Source organism: Cervus canadensis, chromosome 12, assembly GCF_019320065.1.
Source record: "Cervus canadensis isolate Bull #8, Minnesota chromosome 12, ASM1932006v1, whole genome shotgun sequence".
Taxonomy (NCBI): Eukaryota; Metazoa; Chordata; class Mammalia; order Artiodactyla; family Cervidae; genus Cervus; species Cervus canadensis.
Window position 1 is genome coordinate 40,891,653 of NC_057397.1, and position 8,738 is coordinate 40,900,390.

Below are 8,738 nucleotides of genomic sequence, written 5' to 3' on the forward strand. Positions count from 1 at the left end.
TCCCTGGGCCAGCCCTGGCACTGGCCACAGATGGGCCGCCAATCAGCACTTCACTCTGCCCCCAGGACCCCTGACAACGTGCATATCCCCTGGCTGACACAGGCTCTGTTTTCCTAAAATGAAAATGTCCAAGTCACATTAAGCCTGCAGATAAAGAAAGAAAAAAGCAAAACGACTCAGGCATAGAACTGAGATCACTGGGGGAAACACTGTAGATTTCAAGAAGATCTGATTTTATTGCCAGTGTTCAAATCCTTAGAGCGCTCCTGAAATGTACAAGATCTCCAGAGGAAAACCTGCAGGAATGAAAGCACTTTTAGTGCCAAAATTGAATCCCCTAACTATTCTGACTCTTCTTACAGAAAGCTCTCATTCAGAGCACCAAGTTTTGCAGTTGCCACTTGAGCATATAAGACATCAAAGCCTTGCTAAATAGCCCAAGGTCACCCCTTCCTCTCTCCACTAGGGGTCAGAGAGTCAGAGTCCTAAAAGTCAGTCAACATTTTAAAACTTTCTTTGGAGATACTGATCTCAAATGATTAGAGGTCCAAACAGCAGAAGCGAGGAGATCCTAATACGTGCTTGGCTGCTGGTAAGCTGTTTCCAAAATAATTTCAGTAGCCCATTGTCTTCATACTGAATTCCTGATTTCACGTCACTTGGCAGGAGGCAAGTCTCTGCTTCCACAACCGTCCCTTCTGTGTTACTCAGTTCCTGTTAATATCAGATCTATCCCCTTAGTCATTTAAGAATCTCATACATTTGTTCAAATCACTCTTTCATTTTATATAAATTTTAGTTCAAAGGCCTGTGAACCTGTGGTACCAATACCACCTTATGTTAGTTTCTCTATATCTTCACCAGAGAATATGGGGAGTTCTAATCATGAGAAGGAACCCCAGCCCTTATTTGGTCAGTTAATTAGCTGATGCTGGGACAGTGGAGAGGAACTGTTCAAGGGTAAGAGCAAGATTTAAACTCAGCCTGCATTCTACCTCCTAGGGGTTAAGTGACTCCCTCTGCTCCTGATCATGTGTGCCTTCTTTTTTTCCATCGCTGAGTCTCCTCCACAATCTAACATCTCATGGACCGTAGCGACTTAGACATTCTCCAAGGACTTTCAGACACTGGCCTGGAGTAACTCAGAGCTCCCTCAAGAAAAGGGAACTGGGCTGCAAGGACCGTCCTGGCCTTGCCTTTAATCAAACCAGATGACACAAATTCCACCGGTCTTGCCCTCATCCTTGTAATCATCTTGGGAGTTTTCCCAGACTGTTGGGCAGAAGTATTCCATCACAGAGTTCAGTGTCGGAGATTTGTTTAAAATACCGTCTGGGTTCCTCCTGAAGTTTCTAGGCAGAAGGAGAATTAGGCACGTGGGAATGTGGTCTGATGGAAGAGCTGCTCGTAGTGGGAGGGTTTATAAGAGACTTTCTGTTACTTGCTGCCTCCTCTTTATCACCACCACTAAGATAATTCTGTCAACTTTTCTATAACATTCTGTCTCTTCCCAGTAACTCATGGATACAAAAATCGTAAAGATGGGAGAGATGGCAAGAATGCATTTGCCTAATATGCTCCCAGGTCTCTTCTCAGCACTGTAAGCTGTTTCTTTTTAAGGAAGAAAGCATAGAAGGAAAGGAGAAAAAGAGGAAGAAATGGAAATGCTTAACTAAGATGTCCATAGTTGGAGATATTCTAATGTATAACTTCTAAGAGTTAGGAAGATCATAAAATGTCACCTCATAGAAATTTCTCTTGTACCTATTCTCCTTTACCGTTTTTCTGGCAGAGGGCTGGAGGGGTGGGGGGCATAGCCTATGTGTGATGCTGTGCTGCGTGCTAAAGCATTTCAGCTATGTCTGACTCTTTGTGATCCCATGGACCATAGCTCACCAGGCCCCTCTGTCCGTGGGATTATCCAGGCAAGAATAGTGGAGAGGGTTGTCATGCCTTTCTCCAGGGAATTTTTCCAACCCAGGGATCGAACCCGTCTCTTGTCTCCTGCATTGGCAGGCAGATTCTTTACAACTAGCACCATCTGGGAAGCCCCTGTGTGATGCCACTGAAGGGAAAAAACACCTTCAGACACTGCCCATTCCATCCATGCTAATACAGTCCAGCATTTCACAAGGGCAAGACTCTGAGGACCAGTTTGGACTATCCCACTACAGGTATAATACCATCTTCAGGCTGCAACCTGAGTTCCTTTTATGAAGCACACCACTTCCCCATATTCTAAGGCAAGTACAAGTGACCCTGCTTTGTCTTAAATAATTGCAATGTATTCCTGAATCAGCAACTCTGACTTCTTCCTTGATATTTCTCAACTGAGCTATGCATGATGCTCTATATTTCTACTCAAAACACATTCCCTAGTTCCTTAAAGTAATAGTAGCCACCTCATGGACTTTTTATAAGAACTAAATTAAAGGACTTCCCTGGCAGTCCAGTGCTTAAGACTTTGCTTCCCAGTGTAGGAGGTATGGGTTTGATCCCTGGTCTAGGAGCTAAGATCCCACATGCCTCATAACCAAAAAACAAACAAACAGACATAAAGCAGAAGCAATGCTGCAACAAATTCAATAAAGATTTTTAAATGGTCTACAAAAAAAAACTAAATTAAACATAAGCATAAGATCACTAGAGTATTGCCCAATACATGGAAAGACCTTGATCAATATCAGCTATGATGAACATTATTATTCATGGACATTTCCCTCTTTATTCCACTCACACGAGTCTCTTTTGAAGATGGGAAATATGGATGTAAACTCTGACCCTGAAATTCTAGATGCACTGGTACCTACATGATGCTGAGAGAGGGACTGGCCCTTTCTCCTCCGTGAGGCACTGCGTTCAAAAGAACCCTGCTCCTTCCCACGGGGAGGTCAAGTCACACACATGGGTCTCACTGACTTCGTTTTTGTTGTTGTTGTGCTGAGTCTTTGTTGCTGTGCTCAGGCTTTTTCTAGTTGCAACGAGCGGGGGCTACTGTCTAGTTGCAATGCACAGGCTTGTAATTGTGATCATTTTCTTGCTGATGACACAGGCTCTAGGCACACCGGCTTCAGTAGCTGTGGCTCTCGGGCTCTAGGGCACAGCCCAGTAGTTGTGGCGGAGGGGCTTAGTTGCACCATGGCATGTGAAATCTTCCTGGATCAGGCATCGAACTCACATGCCCTGCATTGGCAGGTGGATTCTTAACCACTGGACCACCAGGGAAGTCCCTCATTGGCTTCTTCTTATCACGGTGACTACTTTGACATTTGTGACCTTGTCCTTGTTCCTAGAACTTGATATATATACTTTGAATTATTTTCCTTGAAAATAAACATAAACCATCTTCACTTAGCTTTTATTTATTGGCTCAAGTCCTTCACTAGTATTTGTTACTCCTTCAATTTAGCATAACCTCAAAGTTGTGAAGTACTGGTTATATCCTTTTTTAAGTTCAAAAGGTGTTCATTGGGGTAAATATGCATGAAGGCATATGTAGAAATATTGAATTCGAATGTATCCATCAGTGGCAGGTGATTGATTGCATGCTGAGTGCACAGCACTGTTGTGGGAAAACACAACTGATACTTAACAAATATTGACTGATTCCTGCCATGGGCAGGTTATTTGGGGTAGGTTTTCTTATGTGAAAAAAAATGTAATTGTATAGGGAAAGATGATTTTTTATTGAAAATAAATATATTTAAGATGCATAATATCAGATATTTGCTATAAAGAATCATCTGAGGTATGTCTCCATCAATCACCAACAACGGCAAATATCCTCATCATAAGCTCACAGCAGATATCGATAATTGATCATGGCTCAGCCAAGATGAGGGGCTTCCCTGGTGGCTCAGACTGTAAAGAACCTGCCTGCCAATGCAGGAGACACAGGAGACTCAGGTTCGATCCCTGGGTTGGGAAGATCCCTTGGAGAAGGGAAAGCAACCCATTCCAGTATCCTTGCCTGGAGAATTCCATGGACAAAGGAGCCTGATAGGCTACTGTCTGTGAGGTCACAAAGAGTCAGACATGACTGAGTGACTAACACTTTCATTTTCACTTTCAGCCAAGATGAAGCCCTGGAATCCTCTTCAACACAGCCAATTTATATCGATCTATCAGAACTCAACCAGTCATTCATGTATTCAACAAATATTTGTCAAGTACCTCCTAGGTGCCGGACATTGTAATGGGTGCTAGGCTACGACAGTGAACAATACAGGATATGGTCCCTGCCCTCCTGCAAGGTTAGTGTGATGAGGCTGGCATTTAATACAAAAGATTGTTCCACTCTTGACTTAGCCTACCCACATGCTGTTATACCTTCTCCCTTGAAAAGATAAGACAATTTCCCTGGTGGTCCAGAGGCTAAGACTCTGTGCTCCCAATGCAGGGGGCCCAGGTTCAATCCCTGGTCAGGGAACGAGATCCTGCACCCCACAAGTAAGAGTTGGATGCTGCAACTAAAAGAACCTATATACCACAACAAAGACCCAGTGCAGCCAAACAAATAAATAGTCTTGTTGTTGTTGTTGTTGTTTAAGATATAAGACAAGCGAAGGGAAACAGACACAAATATTCTTTCTCTGCTAATTCAAGGTCCCCAGGACTTGAACTTCAGGGTAAAACAGACTGATGAAAAAAGCATATTCTAGATTATATTGATACACTAGAAAGAGGATGTATTAGTCAAGATCTCTTTGGCTACGAGTTAACAGAACATCTGACATAAACTCATTTTAAATAGTAAAGAAGTTCATTGCCTCACTATGTCAGAGACTGAACTGTCTCCCAATATCCCATAACCATATAATCCCATGATTGCTTGAGCATCTGGCCACCCAGAATAAAAACTACTTTCCCAGATTCCCACACACTAAGTTTTAGCCAGCAAGATACAAGCCAAAGTGTTTTTGGCAGCCTCTAAGAATCTTCCCCAAGAGACAGATACTTGGCCTTCTTAAGCCTTCCTCCTTCTAGCCTCCTGGAAAATGGATGCCTCTATCTTAGACCTTAAGGGTAAGGCCCATATCCTAGAGATAGAGGACTGATGATCTGGAAGGACCTGAGCCACTGAGGACTTCATGGAATGGAAGTTTCCACGTTAGCCCTGACCTGCTTTCCTACACTTTTCTGTGACAAAGAAATATCTGTCCTGTTTAAGTTATTGTTAATTTAGGTCTGCATGACTCACCATAAAACTTGACCCTAATGATACACTAATGGGAAGTCTTGCAGTAGGGTAGGCTTCAGGAATGGTGTGATCTAGTGGTTCTAGCTCCATTCTTTTGTGATACCCTTGGCCTCTGCTCTCTTCCATGATGGAGATTCGTCTCAAGCTGGTAATGATATATATAGGTGCAGTGGTTCTGGACCTCACATAGGCACATGATGAAAATCTAGGGAGGGAGAAAGTAGTTTCTAGAAGTTTTCCCAAAAGACAGACAAAGAATATACCAAGAAGTCCCTAACAGACCTCTCCTCTTGTGAAAGCTAAAGTGTTAGTCACTCAGTCATGTCTGACTCCACGCCACCCATGGACTGTAGCCCACCAGGCTCCCCTGTTCATGGATTCTCCAGGCAAGAATACTGGAGTGGGTTGTCATGCCCTCCTCCAAGGGATCTTGCCCACCCAGGGATCGAATTTGGATCTTCTGCATTGCAGACAGATTCTTCACCATCTGAGCCACCAGGGAAGGCTCCTCTTGTACTTTGGCCTGAATTGAATCCTGAAACAATCCCTGGAAATTGGACAAAGGTTCCTACACACTTAGACCAAATAGAGCCACCTGCCCCCAGAACTGGGGGTATGCCAAGCTTCCTCCAGGCTGGGTGCATGAACAGGTGAGAGAGCCGAACAAAACTGAAACTGGGTTAGAAAGGAGGAAAAGCAATGTTCTGGCTACTTATGGCTCTTAGCAAACCACCCAACACTTATGCCTTAAACAATCTTGAGAGCAATCACATTTAGCTTACAAGCCTGCAATTTGAGTAGGACTTGGGGCCAGGGAGGACATTTCTCTGCTCCCTGTGGCATCCTCTAGGGGAGGGGGCTGCTTACAGGTCACTATAGGGTCCTCAGCACCTCTCTCTGTCTCCATGTAGTCACTGCATGGTCTCCTTGGCAGGGCAGCTTCCAAGTCACTGGATCTCTTCAGAGAAGCTCCAGGCTCTGAAGGCACATGTCCCAAGAAAGGAGATGCTGTGTCGCCTTTTCTAACTTAACCTCACTTTTGTCTCATTCTATTTGTACAAGAAGTCACAAAGGCCCACTCAGGTTCAAGAGGAAGGAACATAAATTCCACGTCTCAATAGTTCCATGGCTAGACTCTGGAAGACTATACGAGATTGGGATGATTGTTGTGACTTATTTTGGAGAATGCAGTCTGCTACAAAGTGAATGGAAATTAGGCCACCAATTATAGCCACCACCAGGAGATCTGTCATACCCTCAGACATTCACTTCCTTGCTGTGCAAAGGGATCGTGATTTCAGACAAAGCGGACAAGTGCTACAGCAGTTCAAATGCAGAAGATTATATTTCTGATGGCAGGATATGCCAAATAAGCATCACTAGTAGTGGACCATGAAGAATGGGAATGGTAGGTAAAGAGAAAAATGTGGGCAAGGGGGTTCCAGTGAAAGAACAGTACGTCAGTCCTGAGACACAGGAAAGTGCAAAAGCCAACGTGGACAAAAATCACAGGGACCTATACTCAGTATTTTGTAATAACCTATAAGAGAAAAGAATAGGAAAAAAGATATCTATATCTATCTATTTATCTATCTGTGTGTGTGTGTGTGTGTGTGTGTGTAAATATGGGCTTATCAGGTGGCTCAGTGGTAAAGAATCCACCTGCCAAGCTGGAGACACAGGTTTGATCCTTGGGTCAGGAAGATCCCCTGTAGAAGGAAATGTCAACCTACTCCAGTATTCTTGCCTGGGAAATCCCATGGACAGAGGAATCTAGCCAGCTATGGTCCATGTGGTCAAAAAAGAGTTGCACATGATTTAGTGACTAAACAACAGCAACAAATGTATGTGTGTGTGTGTGTGTGTGTGTGTGTGTATAGAACCAATTCACTTTGTTGTGCACCTGAAACTAACACAACATTGTAAATCAACTTTATTATTATTATTAAAGTGCAGAAGTAAGGACATTCCAGAATAAGGGATCAGGTAAGCGAACCCAGAGGAACAGGAATCTAGGCAGCCTATCCTTCATGTCTTCTATTTACCATGATGTATTATAATACTTTCTAAGGGCGCCCCTTTAAAACTGTTGAGCAAATAATTTAAACAAGCAAGTTGAATGACAGGCGGGCAGGCAGACAGAGACACAGCCAGTTGGGTGAAAGAGACAGAGAGCACAGACATGGCAGGTGCCCTGTTGGAAGCTGCCAGTTTGCAGGGTTGACCCAAATGGCTGACGACACTCACTGCTGCGGCCTGATGACCTTCATGCCGACTTCCTATAAATGAAAGGACTGATTTTTAAACCACCAGGTGCTCTCAACCTGTTTCACACAGAAAATGATTCTATTTCTCAGCAACCTAGTTGTGGGGGGTTTAAGGCCAGAGGTGGCCTGCTTGGTCCAGGAGCCCTGGTCACGCTAAGAACTGAGAAGAGCAATAACCCATCCTACCAACAAGGTGGTTTAGATTTAGAAGGTGGCCTGGCCTGAGCACGATCTCTGCTACAGCAGTGGGTCTCGGCCCTGGCTGCATATTTGGATCCGCTAGAGAAGTTTCACAAAATTACAGAGGCAAAAGTCTCCCCCCAGACTCCATTTACTCGATCTTGGGTTCCAGGCTTCCCAGGTGGTGCTAGTGGTAAAGAACCCGCCAATGCAAGAGACATAAGAGATGCAGGTTCGATCCCTGGGTAGGGAAGATCCCCTGGGGAAGGGTATGGCAGCCCACTCCAGTATTCTTGACTGGAGAATCCTATGGACAGAGGAGCCTGGTGAGCTACGGTCCATAGGGTCACAAAGACTCGGACATGACTGAAGCGACTTAGCATGCACACCACCTGCACAACGGGACCTTTCTTATTCTCCCCATGTGATTAAAAATCCTTGTTTTACCACGCAAACTCCCCAGCACTGACCCTGAGAAAATAGAGTCTGAAAGGCTTAGGTGCTCAGAGTTCATCTTGACCAGTGGAGTCTCTACCTTGTAGAGCTCACGTTCAGTCACTCAGTCATGTCCAGCTCTTTGCGATCCCATGGACTGTAACCCTCGGTACTCCTCTGCCCATGGGATTCTCCAGGCAAGAATACTGGAGTGGGTTGCCATTTCCTCCTCCAGGGGATCTTCCCCACCCAGAGATTGAATCCACATCTTCTGCATTGGCAGGTGGATTCTTTACCTCTGAGTCACGTGGGAAGCCCCTTGTAGTAGTGTTTAAAAATTTTTCTAAGGTGAATCAGGAGGAGGAATGGTGGTACTCATGTATGTATTATGTGAACCCTCCAACTATGTAGGAGCAGTTGATGATTTTATTTCCAATCCAGATGTGTGAGATTCCCAGGGGAATCTGGGAATTGTGGTCTGGCATTTCTAATGGGAAGAGATATCTTTGTTATTAAATACTGAGGAATTTGACCCTAAAAATTCAGACTTTTCTACAAATTGGTCTCTGCCTGTGACAAAACAGCAAAAATATACTGGCCTTTGACCTATGATTTCCACTGAGTCTGCAGTATACTTTTTATTGTTAATTGAGGAG

The 8,738-nt window shown here is 44.2% G+C and overlaps 1 non-coding gene across 1 annotated transcript; it reads left to right on the plus strand.

Annotated features, from left to right (window-relative positions):
* Positions 1-4,356: 4,356 nt before the first annotated feature.
* On the plus strand, positions 4,357-4,429 carry TRNAG-CCC. Its single transcript has one exon. It is a non-coding gene; the product is annotated as a tRNA-Gly (tRNA).
* Positions 4,430-8,738: the final 4,309 nt, after the last annotated feature.